General features: G+C 41.2%; 1 pseudogene; it reads right to left on the bottom strand.

Annotated features, from left to right (window-relative positions):
• The window catches only part of LOC126071492 (Fc receptor-like protein 2), a 30,217-nt pseudogene extending 8,485 nt beyond the window's left edge, over positions 1–21,732 (bottom strand).
• Positions 21,733–24,815: the final 3,083 nt, after the last annotated feature.

Raw genomic sequence — 24,815 nt, 5'->3', positions numbered from 1 at the left:
AGTGGTACAATTCAAAGGTTTCCTCTTTGTCATTCTCCCTAGGTGAAACAAACCAGCCTGCTGAGACATCAGCCCTGGGACCTACATCTTCAATCTGTAGGATACCCCACTCAAATGCCTTTTTTCAGAGGCTTCTGGAAATCATTTCTGTGAATGGACCTGAATGAAATGGGCTTCTCTATTTATTCAGGCCATTGCTTCCCCTTGGAAGATAGTGGTCACTAGAGAGCCAGTGAGCAGCTTGGTGTTTTGGAACTTCTCTCCCCTCCCCTATTACCAGGGAAAGAAAACACAATAGAATGGATGGAGTTGTAGACTGTTCTCTGAAAGGTTGTGCATAAGGAGGGGAGAGCTAGAAACGAGGCTGCTCTGTGACCCAGCCCTTCAACCTTGGTCCTTTTTTGAAAACTTTTCAGTTGCCAACAGAGCTAGGAATTCAGGTTCAAATCTCAATTTGGAATTCTGTCTCATAAGGCTTGGACCTCAGGGAAAATGCTTGCTGTTCTGATAAAGAGGCTAATCCAAGGCCTGAAACTTGGACCATTCCCCTGCAGGGTAGACAGCCAGTGAGCCATCCAGTAGGAGAATAGAGGGAGGAGGCACGGCATGAGAGTGGGTGTTAGGCTGTCTGCCCAGGTTAGCTCTCTAGGCATGAGCTTATGGGAAAGGGGAGGAAGAAAACTCCCAAGGGTCTTGTCTTAGAAGACAGACTATCCTCTCACAGGGCCTAGATCCACAGTCTCAAAAATGGGTTCCGTAGGAGGTAGGGAGAAAACATTTAGAATTTCCATATTACGGGAAAACCTGTGAGGGCTGGAATGTGATAGGATTGCCTTGTTTTTCTGGGTCTCTCTGTCTTTGACACAGTGCAGCCTTTTCTATTGCTCTCTGTTAGTGGAGAATATTTGCATTTTCCTTCTCTGACAGGTTTCCACCTTACACAGGTTTCAGCTTTCACAAGTTTTACTGTATATTAAACATTTTCTCATCTTGTAAAATTTGTTTTCGTATATGTTTTACAATGTTCACCATATTTCAGTATAAGGATATGTTGTCCCATTAAGGTGTATGCCCTGGAGCAGTCAAGCCAATGAAACACACTCCAAGTCAGAAAGAGAGAGAAAGTTTATTAGGAGGCAACACCAATGGAAGGTCTGACAGCAACGTTGGCTTTCTTCATGGAGTCCCAAAAGGCAATTTCTACATCAGAGCTTGTATATCATTTTTGCAAGGGTTACATAGAGTCTTCAGGCACATAGCCCACAGATGGTCAGATGAATATACATAACAAGATAATTACAAGAAACTCTTCATTAGAAAAAAGATATGCATTCTGGACATCTGGACTCTAACTGAGATAAAATAAAAGAACCAAACTGAGATAAGGAGCAAGAAAAAAAAGAAAGTTACAGACCAAAAACACTAGGCAGCCTTCCGAGCTGCCACCTTGTGGGCTGAAGACCATCCCCCAAGAGAACAAAGAAAAAGAAGGAGACCAAGGCCACAAGAGCTGAGAAGACCTCACCCCCCTTTGGAAAGAGACCACTGCAGCTGGTGTAATGAAAAAAGGACGCTGGAAGTAAGAGTGCACAAAATACCAAGCAAAAAAAACTTATATGTCACTTAGAGTATCATTATGGCGTTAGTTATGTCAAGCTTTCAATTGCTCATTTTGAAAAGGAGAAAACAAATCTTGGAGTATTAGGGTCACAGATATATACCTATGTCTGTATATCTATATCTCCACCGCCTGTCAGTTTGTGGTACTATGGTGGCTTTCACGTTGCTATGATGCATGACCACCGATGCTGGACAGGTTTCAGTGAACCTTCCAAACTAAGACAGACTAGGAAGAAAGATCTGGCAATCTGCTTTTGAAAATTTGTTGTTTTAGTTGTTGGGTGCTGTTGAGTTAGCCAGTAAAAACTCTATGGATCGCAGTGGAAAGCGTGTAATCCTCAACTGATTATGGGGATGGCGCAGGAGTGGGCAAAGTTTCGTTTTGTTGTACACGCGGTTGTTATGAGTGAACTCAATGCAACTACAATGTATCTGTATCTATACACATCACAGATTGAATTGTGTCCCCCCAAAATGTGTGTATCAATTTGGCTAGGCCATGATTCCCAGTATTGTGTGATTGTCCACCATTTTGTCATCTGATGTAATTTTCCTATGTGTTGTAAATCCTATCTCTATGATGTTGATGAGGTGTGGTTAGTGACAGTTATGTTAATGAGACAGGACTCAATCTGCAAGATTGGACTGTATCTTGAGCCAAACTCTTTTGAGATATAAAAGAGAGAAGTGAGCAGAGAGACATGGGGCCCTCTTATCACCAAGAAAGCAGTACCAGAGGCAGAGCGAGTTCTTCAGACCCACGGTTCCTACGTGAAGAAGCTCATAGACCAGGCAAGACTGATGTGAAAGACCTTCCTCCAAAGTCGACAGAGAGAGAAAGCCTTCCTCTGGAGCTGATGCCCTGAATTGGGACTTCTAGCCTACTAGACAGTGAGAGAATCAATTTCTCTTTGTTAAAGCCATCTGCTTGTGGTATTTCTATTATAGCAGCACTAGACAACTAACACAATATGTATATTCATAACTATATCTATTTGCCCATCCCCAGTTGCTATCAAGTCAACCTCAACTCATGGTGACCCTATGTGTGTCAGAGGAGAACTGTGCTCCATAGGGTTTTCAGTGGTTGATTTTTTGGAAATAGATTACCAGGCTTTTCTTGTTAGGCATCTCTGAGTAGACTTGAACCACCAGCCTTTTGGTTAGCAGCCAAGCACATTAACTGTTTGCATCACCCAGGGACTCCATGTTGGAAGTACATGCTCAAAATTTTTGTTTTCGATACAGCAAAGTGATCAAATGAGTTCAGAGACAATTGATCTACACCTTTTAACCACTTGGAAATTTGCACTGTTATAATAGGAAGTGGAGGTGGATGGTGGGGAGCACAGTACTGATAACCATAGGGAAGTCTTAGGCCATCCTGGAGGCCACAAGTTTCTTCTTCCATATTCAGACTGAGAAAGGTTTTCAGTAAAGAATATAGGGATAAAATCAGTTTGATTAAAGAAACATTTGAGAACAAGATTTATGTGACCAAGTTGATAATGACAGGGCTGAAGATAGAGAAGAAATGGTGACCTCAAGTCATACAGAGTGTGGAAGAAGGATTTCACTGTAAGATACCTTGGTAAGTGACCAACTTTTGACATTGTGCTTATAGACCCATTCCCTAGAAGAAGGTCCAATTACATATAAACACGCATTTTAACATAATTTCAGTGGAGTTCACTTGGTCCCATGAGTATGATCCAGAGAATTTGCTCAGAATTACAAGCCTGGGGCATTAGATATACAAGTATCAACTCCCTTCCCTGTGATAGAGTGAATACTTTCCAAAGAAATGATTAAACAAGAAAATGTAAGTTTCCAGTCTAATACAAAATCAAGTTTTTCTCTTTATTTCATTACATTAGAATTCTAATTTAAAAAGGAAAAACAAGCTAAGCGTAGGATAGTTTACCATCCAAGTAAAAGATCTAGGGACGTTCTCGTTTTATGCAGAGTGTCTCCCTGACCCTCTGTTTGCCTCTCTTTGTAAATATGTTTTCCATCACTGACTAGTGCTTCTGGTGGGAAACTTTGAGCACCTCTGTCCAGAACCAAGTGAATGGGTACTTTTTCTAACATTACAATGCATGGCCTGCCTTTTGCTTCATAGCTATCTTCTCCCGACCAGCCCCAGGGATTAATAGTAAAGGGAAAATAATTCATTTTTTCTAGAGGATTGAGGCAGAGTCTTCTCACTCATCAAGTAGCCAGGTGGCAATAGCAGAGATGAATGTGACATTGGAGCATCCCGTCCCTGCCAGGGCTAGGTCTAGGGTGAGGTGAGTGAGGCAACAAGTCCTCACTCTCTTCATCCTAAATCAAGCCCTGACTCCTACAGCCTTCAGCCTGAGAAGCTGGAGCAAGTAGTACCTCCTGGGCCTGGCAGAGCACGTATGATTCCCATGACCCAAAACTAAAAACAGAAGGTCACTCACCTGACTGGACAGTGGCAGAAGCTGCCAAGTAAGAGAATCAGAGGTTACCATGGAATCCTTGTTTTTAAAAGTAGTAACCCTCTGAGAAACTTCCCAGCAACTCTCTTCTTCCTTCCTCCCCTCTGTGCCTTTCACCCTCCTCTCCCACCCTACCTTTTCTTCCCTTCTACCCTCTCTCCTGCCTTTCTTCTATTTCTTTTTCCCTTCCTCTCTCCCTCCTTTCTTCCCTCACTCACGCTCTCCTAGAAACCAGTGTTTAGTTTATAAACCTCAAACAGTTTATAAACAAAGTTCTTGCCCATTACTAGATGTTTGTCTTTCAGCAGGCAAATTCTCAGAAGTTTATTTATTCCCTCCTCTCCCATCCTCTCTTTTTAAAATGTCCTGCCTGGGATCAGCATAGAAGCCAGTAAGGTCCATGAAAGAAATGGCGGTGTCCTCATATCTCACTGACACTATTTCTCCCTCCTTGCCTGTACTAGGTCTAGTGTTGTGTTTGAATCTGTATGAGAGAGTCATATTTATCAACAGGAAACCCTGGTGGCGTAGTGGTTAAGTGCTATGGCTGCTAACCAAAAGGTCGGCAATTCAAATCCACCAGTGCTTCTTGGAAACTCTATAGAGCAGTTCTACTCTGTCCTATAGTGTTGCTATGAGTTAGAATTGACTTGACAGCAAGGGCTTTTGTTTTTTGGTTAATGTATCAGCAAAGGGTATAATCTCTTCTAGATCATGGTTAACAGGGCTTGAAGCCTCTCCAAACTCTAAGTCCAGGGAGGTAAGTTCAGCTAAAAAAGTGGTAGCTTGGACTGGAAATTGAGGTTAGGGCAGAGTAGGATTTATAGTAGAATTCATCCTAATGGTTAGAAAAATTCCTTTGATGTCCTTTTAAGGTGTTTCCAAATTTTCCTAGACAGCAAAGCAGAAATGGATTTGAAATAAAGGGAGAGGTTATCAGTAGCTGGAGAAGAGTCACAGTCCTCTGTTTTTACTGGCGCCTTCTCTGCTCACTACCATTTGCATACTGCATGTTGGCCCTGAGTTGGCAGTGAAGCCCACCCTACTCATTCCAGCAGAGACTTGTGCTCAGGAAGAGGTTCCAGGACATCCAGGCACAGATGGTCCTGCCCTGACTCTACCATTGTCCTGCTTGAGCGTCCTACCCACCAAGGACCAGAAGCAGGGGTCACAGTAGCATGAGGTCACAGGTGAGAAGTTGTCCCAGGGACAGTCAGGGGCAGCTCAGGTGCTGCTCAGGTCCTAGAGCAGGGGCCTATCCAGATGACCATGAAGGCAGGACTGAGCACGTGGTTTAGCAGGGGCGGTACAGAAACAGAAAAAAGGAAGTAGAAAAGCCCTCTGTTTGCCAATCACCATTGCCCCCACCCCCATCTCCACGGGTGCTGACAAAGGAAATGTTTTGCTCCTTCACACAGTCGCTCAGATGGTGTGTATTGACTAGAAAAAGTCTTAAAATGTCAGATGTTCACTTCATAGCACAAGTCACTCAAGGGAAGTTTCCCCAATTTTTTGTTGTTGTTGTGCTTTAGGTGAAAGTTTCCAGAACAAGTTAGTTTCTCATTAAACAGTTAATACACAATTTTTTTGTGTGTGTGTGACATTGGTTGCCAACCCGGCACTGTGTCAACGCTGTCCCCTTCTCCATCCTGGGTTCCCTGCTGCCATTCGTCCAGTTTTCCTCTTCCTTCTTTCTTGTCTTTGCTTTGGGCGGGTATGCCCGTGAGTCTCCCATGCATGAATTGAACTAGGAAGCTCTTTCCTAACGTGTGTTATTGTTGGCCCTATGGACCTGTCTAAACTTTGGCTGAAGTGAAGGATGAACCTCAGGAGTGACTTCAGTACGGAGTTAAAAGAATGTCCGGGGCCATACTCTCAGGGTTTCTCCAGTCTTTGTCAGATCAGCAAGACTGGCTTTTTTTTTTTTTTCAGTGAATTTGAATTTTGTTCTACATTTTTCTCCTGCTCTGTCTAGGACCCTCTATTGTGATCCCTGTCCAAGCAGTCGGTGCTGGTAACTGGGCACCATCTAGTTGTTCTGGGCTCAGTCTGGTGGAGGTTATGGTAGTTGTGGTCCATTAGTACTTTGGGCTAATCTTTCCCTTGTGTCTTTGGTCTTCTTCATTCTCCTTTGCCCCAGCCGGGATGGGACCAGTAGATGTATCTTAGATGGCCACTAGCAGGCTTTTAAGACCACAGACGCACTCACCCGAGTAGAACAATTTCCTTACAGACTCTGTTATACCATTTGAGCTGGATATCCCCTGAGGCCACGGTCTCCAACCCTCAGCCCAGTAGCTAGGTCTCTCAGGATGTTTCCCAACTTATTTTGACTTTGCAGAGAAAGTTGAAATACATGCTTGCCAAGATTTTAATCACCTGCTTTGCCTCATTCAAAGGAAATTCTCTTTACCACTTGAGATGCATGGTTTATTATGCAATTCCTGTATATACTGCATCAATGCTGCTCTATGGGAATCCACCTGGACCCCATGAAGAGCCAAACAGACATTTGTAAGAAATGATGATGGGAATAGGATGATATTAGATGGTATTATATATGACCAAGGGACCTAGCAAGATACAAATTCTGCTTAACCCAAGTCACTCTTGCCTACGAGGTGTTCCAGAAGACACATACAGGAAGGAAGAAGTAATGCAAACACCTTATGGATACTTGAGGCTTTAGTTCTAAACTATAGCAGAGTAGTCAGAAGGGCTTGAACACATACAGGAGAACACACATACTCCAAAGTTCAAGAATGAATTTTGAAAGACAGCTTTTGTGTCAAGTTGGAAATAGAATTCACTCTAATGGTTAAAAAAGGAGGTACCTCAATGAAGGGACTGCCTACTGAGATGTAGATAGGATTAAAGTAACAGAGTAAAGATGGTAAACTATCCAGATACAAGCCATGGTGGGAAGTTGTTACTATACCTAGGGCTGAAGAAACAAGGGAGGAAGTACTGTTACAAAGCCCAATGAAAACTGGAACCACAAGAGGAAATGCCAGTTGAAGTTGTGGATGTGGGAAGACACACCAAGGCCAAGTGGGAGAGGGAAGAAATATTCTGATTTCTCTCTGTCCCTGCCATCGGATCACCCATCAGCACCTTCCACTAATGGAACCCAACTATAAGCCAGCCAGCCAGAGTCTGATAGATGCAGTATGCAGGGGTCAGTCCTCCAGGGCACAGAACAGTGGGAAGGGCAGAGAATGAATCTAAGGTGGAGTGGGATGGCTTAAATGGAAAATAACCAATAGCGTCCTCAATGGGGAAAACAAAGTTACAACTTCCCAGCAAAAGCCTTTTTTTCCCTCCTTGTTGGAATCTGCACAATCCCACCCAATGTCATCAGTGTGTGGGGTGCTGAGGCAAGATTCAGAGGATATTTTGGCCAAGCAAAGAGAATACCTTGATCATCTTCATTCAGCCATACTAAGGAAGAGTACTGATCAAAGAGTAAACAAGGCAAATAAACACTTTTTTACTAGTTACTTGCAGAACCAAATTCTGAAGGAATTTTAGCCTAGGCTATAGACCTTTATCCGTGATTTGTTATGATCCATACAGTTGAATGTCCTTGGATAGTCAATAAAACACAGGAAAACTTCTTTCTGATGTTCTCTGTTTTTGGCTAAGATTCATCTGATATCCCTTGTTCCACTTCCTCTTCTGAAATCTGGCTTTCTGGCAGTTCCCTGTCGATGTACTGCTGCAACCATTTTTTAATTATCCTCAGCAAAATTTTACTTGCTTGTGATATTGTTCGATAATTTCCACATTCTGCTGGATCACCTTTCTTTGGAATGAAACACCTCAATTGGTATTCTGTCAGTTCCTGGAGCTTTGTTTTTTTTTTTGCCAAAGGCTTCAGTGCAGCTTGGACTTTTTCCTTCAATACCATGAGTTCTTGATCCTATGCTACCTCCTGAAATTGTTGAACGTCGACCAATTCTTTTTGGTACAGTGACTCTGTGTATTCCTTCCATCTTCTTTTGATGCTTCCTTTGTCGTTCAATATTTTGCTCATAGAATCCTTTAACATTGCAAGTCAGGTCGTGAATTTTTTCTTCAATTCTTTCAGTATGAGAAATGCTGAACATGTTCTTCTCCTTTGGTTTTCTAGTTCCAGGTCTTTGCACATGTCATTATAACACTTTACTTTGTCTTCCTGAGTCACCCTTTGGAATCTTCTGCTCACTTAATTGTGCTCATTTGGAACCTGTACATTGACCAAGAGGCAGTCGTTTGACCAGAATGAGGGGATACTGTGTGGTTTAAAATCAGGAAAGGTGTGTTTCAGGGTTGTATCTTTTCAGCAAATAATCCGAGAACTAGGGCTATACGAAAAAGAACACGGCATCAGATTTGGAGGCAGACTCACTAACCTGCGATATGCAGATGACATGACCTTGTTTGCTGAAAGCTAAGAGGGCTTGAAGCACTTAATGATGAAAAATAAAAGACTACAGCCTTCAGAATGGATTACACTTCAACATAAAGAAAACAAAAATCCTTATAACTGGACCAATAAGCAACGTCATGATAAGCGGATTTCATTTCACTTGGATCCACAATCAACACCCATGGAAGCAGCAGTCAAGACATCAAATGATGTATTGCGTTGTGCAAATCTGCTGCAAAAGACCTATTTAAAGTGTTCAAAATCAAAGATGTCACTTTGAGGACCAAGGTGTGCCTGACCCAAGCCATGGTATTTTCAATATGCATGCAAAAACTGGACAGTGAATAAGGAAGACCAGAGAAGAATGGATGCCTTTGAATTACAGGTTTTGGCAAAGAATACTGAATATACGGTGGAATACCAGAAGAACTAACAAATCTGTCTTGAAAGAATTACAGCAGGAATGCTCCTTTGAAGCTAGAATGGTGAGACTTTGTCTCACGTGCTTCGGACACGTTATCAGGAAGGACCTGTCCCTGGAGAAGGACATCATGCTTGGTAAAAGAAAGGGTTAATGAAAAAGAGGAAAAACCTCAATGAGGTGGCTTGACACAGTGGCATCAATGATGGGCTCAAACGTCGCAAAGATTGTGGGGATGGTGCAGGATCAGTGTCTCATTCTGTTATACATACGGTAGCTATGAGTCAGAGCTGACTCGATGACGCCTAGTAACAACAACATGGAGCATTAAACAAGATAGACCATTTCCTAGGTCATGAACGAATAATACATAAATAAAAATAGTCATATAAAAGATCTATATAAATAATAAGTATAAAAATAACAAACATATTTACAATATTGAGAATTTCTGAGGATAGATTTTATATTATTACTTGTTTGGGTATTATTTTATCTTTCTCATTAGAGTTTGAAGATTAATTTATAGATCCCGCCAAGCTGATTCCTAGGTTAAGTTAGCTTTGTTTTTTTTTCCTATTTGTAAATGGGATCTTTTATTCTATAATGCTTTCTTATTAGTGGTTGGTGTTGGCCATTTTGAGGCTCTTGATCCATATTGTCAAATTGCTTAATTAATAGAAAGGTTGTACAATTACATGCCTATTATCCCTTCCAAGACTACATGCAGGCAGTAGAACATGGATGGAGAGAGATTATGTTAGTCTTCTTTTGAAAACCCCCACGGTTTTCCATCTCACCTAGACTAAAAATCCCAAAATTCTCACAATGGCCTATATTATCTTGCTCCCTAGATATACTTTCTAATCTAATTTCCTACTACTTTCTCCTTCCCACGCTCAGCTGCATCTTCCTATTATACATATTTCTTGAATGCACGAACATGACCAGCACACACCTGCATGAGAGATTTTGCACTGGCTGTTCCTTCCGTCTGGAATCATTTCCCGTCAGATAACCGTATGACCCCTTCATTTCATCCCTTTATTTCTTCAGAGGTCTGCTCAAATGTTACCTTATCAGCAAGGCCTTGACTGACCAACCCATATAGAATAGCACTCCTCTTCTCCACCCCCTTTACCTTGCTTTTAAAATATGCTTTATCAACATAAGAAATAGCACACATTTTATTTGTTTAATTTTTCTCCCTCCACTGTAATGTAAGCTCCCTGAGGGCAAGGGCTTTCTCTTTTGTTCATTGTTATATTATACATGCCTAATAATGCCTGACACATGGAAATATGCTGTAAGTTTTAGTGAAAAGAATGAATCATGTCAATATAAGGGAGTACGGTCTTATTGCACCCTCACTTTACTGACTTGGAAAGAGATCACACCTCAGGCTCTGTGTTAGTTCAGATGGCCCTGTGCAGGACCCTTATGCTTCTTCTTTCCACCTGGGAAGGGCTCTGTTTCTAGAATGGACAAGAGAATTCAGAGCACAGGAACTCCTGGCAGAGCACAGTGTGGTGTGTGCAGAGGAGACGGGACTAGATCCACAGATCAACATGGGCTGCGGGAACTGTTCCCTTTTCTCTACCCCAAGGAAGAAAACATTGTGTGCAGATCAGCAAATGACTTGTTTGCTTCTAATGAAGCTTCTGCAGCATCCCAGAAGGGAGAAGGACATTTCTGAGTTGTGAGAAGGCTCCTGTGAAAAGGGAGGCCCAGGGGCTCTGCAATCCCTGTGCTTCCCTTTAAGTGTAGCAGAAAGTAGTCAGAACAATCTTAGAGGCGGGCTTGTTGTTGGGTCAGGATTGATAAATTTCCATATAGACTGTCTTCCAGGTACAGAAACCATGGATTAGGAGAGGCATTAGTAAGCGGGTGAATAGGAATTCCAGGAATGAGTTATACCATTTCCTACAGAGATACTTCCCAATAGACAGTTGTCACTGTTTTCTCTTCATGGAAAAATACTGATTAAGTGCTTGATGCTGTCTAAAATATCTCTATGTTTCCAGATTCTTAACTCATATGCCCAAAATTTATCATGCAAAGGTGATTACAGAAGATCATTCATTGCTGGGTTATTAATTATACTGAAATCAATAAAACTGTCCAACACTATAGAATTGGTTAGATTCATTATTGTATATTCACAAAATGGAATTGTGTGTAGTTATGTATGAAGTAAATACATATTTTTTGGTGTAGACAGTATAATATATAGTCAAGTAAACAAAGAGGTTATAAAGCACCATTATAGTATGATCCCATTACAAGTATATGAAGAAATTACTATTTAAAGACCAATATCAATTTGTGTCAATTGACCTGGATTTCAGAAACAACATTTACCTCGGGAAGAGAACTGCTCTTTTGTTGGCAAAAATAGTCCTGTTAGAAAATGCATCCGCTCTTCCTCCCCCATCACTTTTAGGTAGTAGATGAGAAGATGAAAAATGGCTAAAATTTCTCTGAATAATAAAATAAAAGAAGTTATAAACAACAAGGGCAAAGCATTTTCATAAATATTATGGAATTGCTTTTCTCATTTCTGGATTAGAGACTCTGAGATTACTGTTCTGAGCTGTAACTTCCTTACATGGTGGCTGCCCCTCTGAGTCAATCTCAGGAAAACCACAACATCTACCCTCCCGGTCACAGCTACAGGGAGCACTCACACCATTCGAAGTGTTGGGTCCTCAAAATTGTCCTGTACAATCAGAGAGTTCCAATGACACGTTCCAAATCTCAGAGCCAGTAAAAGCTAAAAGCTTTTTTGTCTATGTTTTAGACTTAGTGACTAAACAATATTAGTACAAGGGCTGAACATACACTGGTAAATTAATTCTTATTGGCCAGACTCATAGAAGACTCATTTAAGAAACCCAAAGATCAATTTTTAAAAGTTTTATACATTGGATGTAACTTTCAGGGTTCAAAATAGTACTTGGTTGAGCTATGTACTATACCTCCTTCTTCAAGAAAAAAAAAAAAGGACCTAAAAAACCCAACCAGTTGCCATTGAGCTGATTCCTACTCAAAGCAACCTCTTGTGTTGCAGAGTAGAGCTGCACTCTATAGGGCTTTCAGGGCTGTGATATTTCACAAGTAGATAGCCTGGCCTTTCTTCTGAGGTGCCTCTGGATGGGTTTGGGCCACCAACGTTTTGGTTAGTAGTTGAACACTTAACTGTTGGTATGACCTAAGTGCTTAAAAAAGTAGAATTAGTTTATTCATTAAGTCATTCAAAAATTTGAGTATTTGTTGATAGTCTACTTTATACTGAACACTGTGGTAGATGCTAACTCTGCATGCCATCCAAAAAAAACTATGACCCCTATTTCCATGGAGCTTATGTGCTAATGCAGGAAGACAGATATTAAAAATTCTGACAAGTGCTGCCAAGAAAAATTATAGGGTCACGATGTGTCAGAATTGACTGGATGGCAGTGGGTTAGGGTTTGGATTCATGAGAGGCTGTAATAGAGTAGGGAAACCCTGGTGGTGTAGTGGTTAAGAGCTACAGCTGTTAACCAAAGGGTTGGCAGTTCAAATCTACCAGGCGCTCCTTGGAAACTCTATGGGGCAGTTCTACTCTGCCCTATAGGTTCGCTATGGGTCTGAATCGACTCGATGGCAACGGGCTTTGGTTTGGTTTATAACAGAGTAGACATTTATATTGGGATTGTGTTAGTCAGGATTCTTGATTGCAAGTGACGGACACCCAACTCAAATTAGCTCAGGTAGAAAAAAGAGAAAAAGTGAGAGAGAATTTAATGGTTGTTTTAGCCAGAGTTTTCTGGAAATCATAGGCTGAGGACAAGATTAAATTGCTGACCTTTTATTTGGGAAATGAAAACTCAGGATACAAGGGTAAGGAAGAAGGAAAATGAAACAAGCAAAGATGAAGGAATATGAAGTGGTACATTCTCACACTGGCTATCAATTATATCAAGCTACATAGAACCAAAGCAAGGTCACAAAATGTGTGCATCCACTTGGCTGCAAGGCTTCTCTAGAGACTCTTCAGTGAAGCATCACGCTTCAGATTAGTCAACAAGAGCGAAGACTAAGGAAGAATCTGTCTGTTCCTCCCACATCCTGTGGCGTAGTGTTTCATCCAAACACTAGAATGTTGCTTAATGAACATGGAATCAGAGCAAAGAGCTAATGATATGTCACTGAGGCTGTGGTAGACCTTTATTTTTTTTCACTTAAAAAAAACTGTTGAATATATACAGCAAAACACACATCAATTCAGCTGTTTCTACATGTACAATTCAGTGACGTTGATTACATTCTTCAGGTTGTGCAACCATTGTCGCCTTCCTTTTCTGAGCTGTTCCTCCCCTATTAACATAAACTCGCTGACCCCTAAAGTTCCTGTCTAAGCTTTCCCATTGCTGTTGTCACTTCGATTCCATATAGATAGCACTTAAAATAGTTTAATGCTCAAGGCAAGCTGGACAATGAGTAAGGAAGACCAAAGGAGGATTGACGCCTTTGAATTGTGGTGTTGGTGAAGAATATTGAATATACCACGGGCTGCCAAAAGAAGAAACAAATCTGTGTTGGAAGAAGTACAACCAGAATCTCCTTAGAAACAAGGATGGCGAGATTACGACTTGCATATTTTTGACGTTATCAGGAGGAATCAGTCCCTGGAGAAGGACATCATGTTTGATAAGGTAGAAGGCCAGCGAAAAAGAGGAAGAACCTCAACAAGATGAAATGACATGGTGGCTGCAACAATGGTCTTAACCATAACAACGATTGTGAGGACGGCACAGGACCAGGCAGAGTTTCACTCTGTTCTGCATAGTGTTGCTATGAGTCGGAACTGACTCGATGGCACCTAACACCACCACCACCAAGATAAACTACTGTTTGGTTTTAAGGAGACTTCAGGGGATATGGCTGTGGTAGATCTTGAACTATCATCACCCTGGAACGCTGATCTGGGTGAGATATTGACCCTCAAGGCCCTTAATTCCTGGGGGCTGTGCCTGAGGCTGCTAGAACCCCTGGACCATTCATTTCCTGCTGCAGCAGCCTCACCCAGATCTTTAGATTGCCTCCAGTCAGCGCCAGATTGCCCAACAAATATTATGACATGGAAAAACTTTGGGAAGTGTTACTGGAAGTACACTTTCCATGTAACTTTGTCTTGTGTCAGCTAAGAACTGTAAATCTCCTCTATGAAAGTGAGGATGGCGAGGCTTCATCTCACATACTTTGGACATGTTATTGGGAGGGACCAGTCCCTGGAAAAGGACATCATTCTTGGTAAAGTAGAGAGTCAGCCAAAAAGAAGAAGAGCCTCAATGAGATGGATTGACACAGTGGCTGCAACAATGGGCTCAAATATAATGATGACTGTGAGGATGGTTCAGGACCAGGCAGTGTTTCGTTCTGTTGTACATAGGGTTGCTATGAGTCAGAAACAACTCAACAGCACGTAACAATAACAACAATAACAACAGATGATGGGAACACACACGTGCATATTAGTTTCCCAGGGTTGCCATAACAAAGTACTATAAACTGGGTGGCTTTTAACAACAGAAATTTATTGTCCCACACTTCTAGGGCTAGAAGCCTGAATTCAGGGTATCGGCCATGTTGATTCCTTCAGAGGGCTTTGAGGTAGAATCTGTTTCATGCCTTTCTCCCATTTTCTGGTGATGGCTGGCAATCTTTGTAGATCATTCCAAACTCTGTCTCCATCTTCATATGGCTGTATTCCCTTTGTGTGTCTCTTTCCGTGTCTCTTTTCCTTTATAAGAGCAGCATTCATATTGGATTAGGGCCCATCCTACTCCAATATGACCTCCTGTTAACTGGTAACATCTTCAAAGCCCCTATTTCCAAACAAGGTGTCATTTGAAAGTACTGGGGGTTAAGGCTTCAACATATCTTCTTTGGGGACACAACTGAATCTATAACACTTTGCTTGCCAGTTTATACTAATGTAGGGGAGCAAATTCCTCAAGGCTGAAGCATGGTGGTGATGAACTGATCTGGGGAATGTGTGTATTAATATCTGAGAAGAAAGCAGCTTTTTCAGACTACATAGGTTTTCCTGGAAGCTAGAGAAATTTGCTTTCTGTTCTCCCTTTTTTCAACTTCCACCTACTACCTACATTTGCCCACCCCTGACATACCCAGCTCACATCAAATCCATGTGAAAGCTGGACAATGAATAAGGAAGACTGAAGAAGGGTTGACGCCTTTGAATTGTGGTGTTGGAGAAGAATATTGAATATACCATGGACTGCCAAAAGAACGAACAAACCTGTCTTCGAAGAAGTGTGGCCAGAATGCTCCTTAAAGGCAAGGATAGCGAGACTGCGTCTTACATACTTTGGACATGTTGTCAGGAGGGATCAGTCCCTGGAGAAGGACATCATGCCTGGCAGAGTACAGGGTCAGTGGAAAAGAGGAAGACCCTCAAGGAGTTGCATTGACACAGTGGCTGCAAGAATGAGCTGAAGCATAACAACGATTGTAAGTATGGCGCAGAACTGGGCAGTGTTTCGTTCTGTTGTGCATAGGGTCGCTATGAGTCAGAACCGACTCGATGGCACCTAACAACAACAAGTTCACAGTATTCAGCACAAAGTAGGCAATCAAAATATTCGAAATTTTAAATGACTTAATGAATGAACTAAATCTATTTTTCAAGTCCTTTGGTACTAAGAACTGAGAAGGAGGTGTTGTACATAGCTCAACCAAGTGTTCTTGGAGCATCTGATAGTCATCAAAAGCCTTAAGGAGCAAAACTAGTTAAGAATCATTGATAGTCAATCCTGTTTTTTTTTCCCCCCCTTTCATTTATCATTTTATATTAGAGTTTCAAAGATTGTAGTTCATGGGTTTGGCCCCTTGTTGCACTCTAATCTCATTGTTGGGAATTGGGAGCTACCAAGCCTCATTAAAAGAAACCTACAAATGCTTCTTTTGGGTAGGCCACTCCCGTGGGAAAGAATTGGGCCATGGGCATGTTCCTTTTACTATATGTTGAATATTCTTTGCCTCAGTTTTACAGGGTGAGAGTGTTTTATTTATTTATTCAAATTCTGAGGCCACATCCTAGATATACAGCTTCTATAATGCTTCAGGCTATAAATCAGGGATAGTATTTACACCACCATTACCTCCCTTCACAGTGCAATGCTTCAAACATCTTTGTACATTTTGACATTTATTTATCTCTTGGGGGTATATTTCTAAAATGGGATTACTGAATCAGAAAGAACTTGAACAGACTTTTTCATATATTGTGAGATTACTTTTTGGAAAAATTGCTATTTTTCAATGCCACTGGCAATATACTTATTTCTAAAAGATCTACTATCATTGCATTTTATTCTTTATGTTTATTTTTGTTAATTTCACCGGACCGTGCCTAGGAAAATTTTGAAATATAAATATACCTGCCTTTCTTCTTGCTCCTTTTTTGTAAGTAGATTTCTTTGCTTGGTCTGCACAGTGTCTGGACTTGATCAAGATAATAAGTGAGGAAAAGAACTGGGAGGAGCTGAGAGCAGAGTAATTGATTTCCATGAGAAAAGGCACAGAGTTAACTGCAGAAGAAAATATTCTGAACAAAAGAGAAAAGAAGATTCAAGAAAGGAAAAGAGGTGATGAAAGAGAAGAGCCAGGAGAATTAGGGTGTTGGAAGGGATTTTAAAATACGTTTTGGAAGTAATAGCTACTGTGCTGCGTGAAATTTTGATTTGGAGAAAATATAGAGAAAAGATATCGAGGAAATTTGGCTTTGGGTTGTAAGATGAAATTTCTTCTTTTCTCAGATGTAGTTGGTGTCATGGATTGAATTATGTCCCCCCAAAAATGTGTGTATTAACTTCGTTAGGCCATGATTCCCAGTATTCTGTGGTTGTCCTCCATTTTGTGATTGTAATTTTATGTTAAAAAGGATTAGGGTGGGATTGTAAGACCCTTACCAGGTCTCATCCCGGATGGAATGTAAAGGGAGTTTCCCTGGGGTGTGACCTGCACCACCTTTTTTCTCAAGAGATAAAAGGAAAGGGAAGCAAACAGAGAGTTGGGGACCTCATACCACCAAGAAAGAAGCACCAGGAGCAAAGAGTGTCCTTTGGACCTGGGGTCCCTATGCCTGAGAAGCTCCTTGACCAGGGGAAGATTGATGACAGGGAATCTTCCTCCAGAGCTATCAGAGAGTAAAAGCCTTCCCCTGGAGCTGACACCCTGGATTTGAACTTGAAACCTAGACTGTGACAGAATAAATTTCTCTTTGTTGAAGCCATCCACTTGTGTTATTTCTGTTATAGCAGCACTAGATGACTAAGACAGTTGGTAAAGAGGTAACCTTCACCATGACTACCAAACTCTTTGGCCTATGGTATAAATGAGCAGGAATTTATCCCAATCAAGTTATAATGGCTTCTCAAAATACACCCGCAAAATTAAAGAGATATTGTAGAGGATATTGTGGTATTTTAGTAATGCCCATTGATGAACTGATGCAGTTTGATCTGGTTATATTAGAAGGAAAACCAGATTTATAACGTTAAATGAATTCATTGATATGAAGGCTAAGTGGAAATCCTGGTGGTGTAGTGGTTAAGTGCTACAACTGCTAACCAAAGGGTTGGCAGTTTGAATCCGCCAGATGCTCCTTGGAAACTCTATGGGACGGTTCTACTTTGTCCTATAGGGTTGCTATGAGTTGGAATTGACTCAACAGCACTGGGTTTTGGGATTTGGGGGAAGGCTAAGTAACTCCCTTTACAGATCAAACCTTGTATTTTTAACCCAACTTCTATGGATATCGAATTTCTTAATAAATTTCAATCTTTCCTAGAAGGAGAAAGATCCTGATTAGACATTTGCTCTACTCCACCTTCAAAGACAGGGCCCTCTAGGGACTGAATGGCTCTTGTGAGGCAAGTCATTAAACAAATTTTGGAACCAGAATTAGAGGCCATGTGCTACCATAAACAAGAGAAACTCATGGGGAGTTCTAGTAGAGACGGTCGAGAAAGACCGTCATGGTAAGAGCAGGCCCCTGAAGTTTGCAGGTTGGACAACCTGGAAGGTAAGGAAGTATTGGAGATTAAGTGAGATGCCGCAGTGTCCAGCTGATGCCTTCAATCTTCTCCGTGGTTGGGGCAGACTTACAAATCTAGGACTTCCCAGGATTTGGAAAGGTAAGGATACTATATTTCTTTCTTAGGGCCATAGTAACAAATTACCACAAACTGTAAAGCTTAAAGTAACAAAAATGTATTGTCTTATAGTTCAGGAGGCCAGAAGTCCAAAATCAAGGTTTAGGCAGAATTGGTTCCTTCTGCAAGCTCTGAGGGAGAATCTGTTCCATACCTCTCTCCTAGCTTCTGGTGGTTGCCAGCGACCTTGGCTTTTCTTGGTTTGTAGCTGCATCACTTCAGTTTCTGCCTCCATTGTCACATGGTCTTCCCTGTATGGAACTAGATGTGTCTTCTCCTCTTCTTACAAGGACAACAGTCATTGGCTTTAGGGTCCGCCCTAACCCAACATGACCTAATATTCACAATTACATCTGCAAAGACCATATTTCCACAGAAGGTCACATTCTGAGATTCCAGGTGGACATGAATTTTTTTTTAATTGTTGCAAAAAAATAATATGTATGTTCTCATAGATAACACAACATTTGCCAATTCAACATTTGTCATTTGCACAAGTCAATGAAATCAATTACATCAATCATTATGCAACCATCACCAATATCCATTGTCATATTTTCCATCCCCATAAACAAAAACTCAGTGCTAGCTTAACCAAAATTTTCCTTCTTTCCCCTACCTTTCAGAAACACTGTTTGACCCACTAAGGCACAGTGTTTAATGCACTTGGCTGCTATAAGAAAGGTCAGATCAAAGGCCGGCAGTTCAAACCCACCAGCCGCTCCACAGCAGAAAGACGTGGCAGTCTGCTTCTGTAAAGATGACAGCCTTGGAAACCCTATGGGGCAGTTCTACTCTGTCAAATAGGGTCGCGGTGAGTCAGAACCCACTGGATAGCACTGAGTATTCCACCCACCACAGAAACTTTAGCAATGATCTTGGTTATAGAGAAGAGTGACATCTGGTGGCATCCATGAAGAAAAATGCTCTGTGAACATGCCATTTTCTTCACATTTTCACATCTTCGTCACATTATCAAGAGGCACAAAAGTTTCAAGAGGCACAAATGTTCCTACTGATGTGTTTTTCCTCAGGAATGTTACACATATCCAAAATTTAAAGTTTACTAAAAGAAAAAAAAAATCGAAAAGCTATGTCTGGGCCGATCCAGGCAGTCACCATAAAGGGTGACAGAGGAGCCATGTGAACCCAGTAAGAGCGAGATCATCTCAAGAATGAGAATGGGCTTTGAAGTTGAAGGGACCCTGCATGATCCAATTAGATTTTGTGAACCCCTTTGCAAATATTACGGCAATTTCAGTGGCAGGGAAAAAAACTAAAGTATTGACTATTCAGCATTCCCCTAGCCTGGCTTTTGTGGAGAGTTCCTTGTTCAGACTGCACGATTCAGTTTATCAGGATAATCTAAGGAGGGTGTTCCTGTGAGTTCTGTTGTGTCTCTGAGGGTGGCTTGTGGGAACCAAAAGATTTTGAAGACATTTATGGTTTAAATGTTTTCAGTGTGTTGAGTAACAACAAAATCAAAAACAGAAAAACAAAAAATAATGCTTACACATGTCAGTTGATGTTAATGAAATTTAACAAGTAGTTTTAAAGGTGAAGTTGATAGCTTAGTTAATTAAATTTCTTGAACATTTTTAACTGCAGTTATAAATTTAATGCACCGTATTTGATTTTCTTTCCCCATAAACTGCTTGACTAACAAATATTCTTATGTACTTAAGTAAGCACAAATCAAATAAATTACACTTATAAACACGGTGACTATTAAGCTCTTCTCAATGATGTTTACAAACTTAGTAAAATATTCTCTTATAACTTTCAACCTAAAACCACACTTCTAGATAATTTACTTATTGCACATGTTTGAAATTAGAACCTCATGGTTAATTTATCAGATAATCCAATATGCTAAATTATTTTAAATAGTTGAGATATTGAAAACATTAAATATCCAAAGATTCCTTCTTAACATAGAGAATATATTAATGAAATGTGTTTGCTTTTACTTCATCATCTCAATTCTCATTTATGCCTTCAGCAGGCTAAGTCAATTACCCATTAAGGAAATAATTTTAGCAGTTTGAAGCAATCTGGAGTTACTAAATGTTAGGAATTTGCGTAAGTGCTAATTTCAGAAACCTGAAATGATGATGACTTAAAGATGTTAGAAATTTGTCTTTCTTGCACCTAATGCCTACAGGAGCCAAAATTGAGTCTTTGGAAAGAGTTTCACAAAACCCAATTGGCCCGCTCAGGGTCTCTTCCAGTTCAAAGTCCACTCTTCACCCAAGATGTTATCTTCCTCCTACTTAGTTTGGCATCTCTGTCCTTTTCAATGTTCTGGGCTCCTTCTAGGTTTCTATTCTACATTTCTTACCACATGGCTTCTATCCTAAAGGTTGCCTCAAGGTCACAGACACAACATTCCATTCCAGAAAGGAGAAAGGAGGAAAGAGGAAGAGTAAAAAGGCCTCTAAGTTGAGTCAACTTCATCTCCTCTCAACCAGCAACTTCTGCCTACATACCATTGTTTAGAATGCAGTCATATGGCCACCCTTATCTGCAAAGGGAGACATGGGAAACATTGGTGTTCATCTGGTTACATTGCTGCCTCCAATAAGAAAGGGAGAATAAGTGTTTGGTGGACAACCTCCAATCTCTGCCCCACTCTGCCAAGCACCGTGACTTTACAGGGTTGGTGCTGGTAGACTGAAGTTGTACACAGACCAGAGATTTGGGCTGAGCTTCAAAGTTTTTTTTTTTGTCTCAAAATTGTGAAAAATAAGTAGAACCCTCTTTTATTGTTTCCATGCCGATATCAGGCGCTGTCAAGTGGACTCTGACTCATGGTGACCCCATGTGTGTCAAGGGTAGAACTGTGCTCCATAGGTTTTTTTTTTTTTTTTCCATAGGTTTTTAAATAGTTGCTTTTTTGGAAGCATGTGTTTCTTCCAAGGTACATCTGGGTGGATTGGAACCTTGAAACTTTCCATTAGCAACTGAACACATTAACAATTTGCACCACTTGGGGACTCCATCTCATAAAGACTGTATAGGACAGACTAGAACTGCCCCATAGAGTTTCTAGGGAGCGCCAGGTGGATCCGAATTGCCAACCTTTTGGTTAGCAGCCGTATCTCTTAACCACTACGCCACCAGGGTTTAAAAGTACAGAGGCTGTGAGCAGGATTTGAAAATGCACATGGAGACCACATGGAATTTCATTTCCAACACCTTAACCTCAGCCATCACAGCGACATGCGGCTGAGCCGCTATGAGTCGGAATTGACTCCACCACGATGGGTTTGGTTTTTTGGTTTTAGGGACTCCATGCCAACAGGAACTTCAGATCTATGCCCTGGAAGTGAAATGGTCATGCAGCTCACTGTCCCTGGATTCAAATGATGTCTTACATCTGATTAGAGGCTATGATTACCCTGCCCCGCCCCAACCAGTCTTCGGCTTGCCTCTTTGCCATTTGATTGGATCCAACTAATTCCGTTATAAAGTCTCTTCATCGTCGTAGCTGGCCAGAGTACAACTCTCACAGATATTTATACAATGTATGATTGTATTAGGGATACCTTCCATGTCAGCTTCTGAATCTGCAGTGACAGCTTCTAGGATCATTGTAGTGAAGAGAGGAGAATTGAAGACATGCAGGGGCAAGATATGGAGGAAACCTCTGGAAGATAGGAGGAGAAGGAAGAAAAGTGGAGAGGTTGGGATAGAAGGTGTAGGGTGAGGTCAGGGAATTGGAGGATTGGGGAAAAAAGAAAATCGATCTGGGGTGAGCAGGTACTATGACGAGTGAACTTTGGCAAGAGAAATACCTAAAAAAAGAATTTTAGAAAATTTTGCTGTGTGCTGTGTGTTGTGATATCCATCATATTTACCACTCTCTACTCTTGCCCCTCCTCAAGAGGTAGTCTTTAAAATCCTGTGTTACTTTTCAGTACTTGTGGGGATTGGATTTCTGTACTTTTTGAAAATGCCACCTTACCAAAATGGATCTTAAAGGGAAAGCAGAGACCCAGTTTATTGAGGTTCAGTAGTGTTATGACTTGTGACAAATGTTTTATTTTTTCTTTAATTATTAGCAAGTTACAATGTTTTTCTTTGATTTTCAGATTAGTTTTGAATCACACAAGTATACATAAGTTCACTCTTGCAAAAATGTGAACACTACAGGTAAAATTGGAGTGCCCCTTGAACATATCTGTGAACACGAATCCCTTCTCTAGATGTAGTTGTTGTTGTGATTTTAGGATTGATTCTTCCAGGCTAGATACGTATGTATCTGCAAGATTGTTTCATGTATGTGTGATTTTTTCCAACATAAATGATGTGACATTTTTCCATATAGTTTTACAATTTTCTTCCCTGTGTAAAAGCCTGTCCTGGTGATCTTTCCAGGCCACCTAATTAAGAAAAAACAAAAACAAAAAAACCCAAACCCATAGCGTGGAGTTGCTTCCGACTCTTAGCAACCCTATAGGACAGAGTAGAACTGCCCCACAGGGTTTCCAAGAAGTGGCTGGTGGATTTGAACTGCTGGTCTTTTGGTTAGCAGCCATAGATCTTAACCACTGAGCCACCAGGACTCCAAAACCAAAACAAAACAAACAAAAAACCATTGCTGTTGAGTCGATGCTGACTCATAGTGACCCTATAGACAACTACCTTATTCTTTTAATCTCCTAAATAGTATTCTAAATTATGGCTATATCATGGTTTATGCAGCTAGTGATGTGCTGGACTCCGTTCATACCGGCTTGTGAGCTCATCTCTGGAAGCTCATCCCTTACCATGACTCCAGATGCAAGACACAATATTCAACAGAGATTTAGTAATAGTTTGACATTTAGTAATTGTTTGACATAGTAATTGTATATACATGTGTGTGTACACGCATACGTGCGCATGTTGAGAAAAGATAAATTCTTATATGTAATTAGAAAAAAGGAGGAAGCTTTTTCTTATAGCCTGGGGTAAACAATTCCTGATAAGGATAATATTAATCTCAAGGACTCACAAATGAGAAAGTGTGAGATGTTACATGCTACGAGAGTCCAATTGGCCACTGCAGTCTATATGATAGTCCACGGGAGGGAATAATGACAAGACAAGGTGGCCAGGCAGAATGGGAGCAGCTGACAGACAGATGTTGAACTCTGCCATTACTCACCTTTACACCTGCATCCTCACAGGGCCAAGATTCAAAGACTTTGCAATTTTCCTCCCACTGAGCCAGTATATCTTTCATTCCACATTGACATCCTGGGTGAAGGTTGGTTGCATGCCTTCTGCCAGAGGCTTACATATTTCCCCTCAAGTATTCCTTTGGCAGGTCCCCAGCCTAGATCTTGGCACACACTGGCAACATTCTTCAAGTCCCAGCTATCATCACACATGGTCCTCCATAGACCCATCCAGTTCACTTTCACCAGCCTTTTGAGTGGTGGGGGCTTTTCACCAATCACATCCTAGATGAAGACTTTTCAAAGACATAGGATATTAGCTGGGGTTGTGGGAAGAGCCTAGAAGGCATTCAGGGATGTACTCAGTCAACTTGAGACTGCTTCTACCATTCACAGAGGGGAAGGCAGATGTTACATAGGAAGGAGAGAAAAGGCTGGGGCGGTGGGTAGAGGAGGGCTGCAGGACTACTCCCCTGACTACTTCTATCTCTAATGCCAACTTCCAGCGGTGTTACCAACCAATTGAATAAAACTGCTGGCTTTGAAGATAGAGGGAGTTGGGTTGGTTAGGTGGAGAGGGAACTCAGAATTGTGTCTCAGAATAGATTAGGGTTGAACGAGCATGAAGAGAGTCTTCAGGTGTTTAGAAGAATGAATATATTTGTTTTTGAGTTTCCTGAGGGGATTCTTAGAACTCATGTAAGGGAAGTACAAGAAAACTTTTTTTTTTTCCTGTACTCATCATGAGAAAAAACTGAAGACGGAATAGGTTGTCCCAGAGACCCTGTTATCCACAACTGTAGGTATTCAGTCACATGGCCTGTTAACAGATACCTCACTGCTTATGGCTGGAAGCCTCAGCCTAGTCATGCTTGCTGAATCCTAGTGTGCACCTGTCTTGTGAAGGACTGGCTTTGAAACAGGTGAGAGTCACTGGTGTGTCCTTCCAGGGCTGGAGAAGGCAAGGACTGGCATTCTGAGGTGATGGTCAAAATGAATAAGGCTCTCTTGGCTGCCTTTCTAGAAATAAAATGTCTGTATAACAGGATTCTGTTGGGTTTGGCTGTTCTTTCCTTTGGGCAACTGTACGCACCTGCGTTATAGCATTGATTCCCTTCTGTTGCTCTTATTTGTTTACCTGCCTCCCTCCACCATAGTGACTTAAACGGAGAGGAAACGCAGAATTACGTCACATAAGGACTTAGGATTGGGGGAGCGTGAACACAGTCTCTAGGCATTTAGAAGAACAAATAGATTGTTCTCTGGGGTTCCTGAGGGGATAACTAGGACTCAAATATGGAAAAACTGAGGAGGTAATAGATTGTTCCAGAGACCATGCTATCTTCAACTGCTTGTGGCTGGCTGATTATTATTAATGATTTGTTTTTTCACTGAGTCTCAGGGCTCTTTATCGCAAAAATACTGGTCACTGTCAGAAAAGAGTTCCTAAAAGCTTCTTAAAACCCCAGCAGTGACCCTGTCTGTCTGGGGATCTTTGTGGATCCTGTGCAA

The sequence above is a fragment of the Elephas maximus genome, chromosome 3 (genome assembly GCF_024166365.1).
Source record: "Elephas maximus indicus isolate mEleMax1 chromosome 3, mEleMax1 primary haplotype, whole genome shotgun sequence".
In the NCBI taxonomy this organism is placed as follows: Eukaryota; Metazoa; Chordata; class Mammalia; order Proboscidea; family Elephantidae; genus Elephas; species Elephas maximus.
Note: the sequence above shows the minus strand (reverse complement) of the source record. Positions and strands in the feature narration are given on the sequence as shown.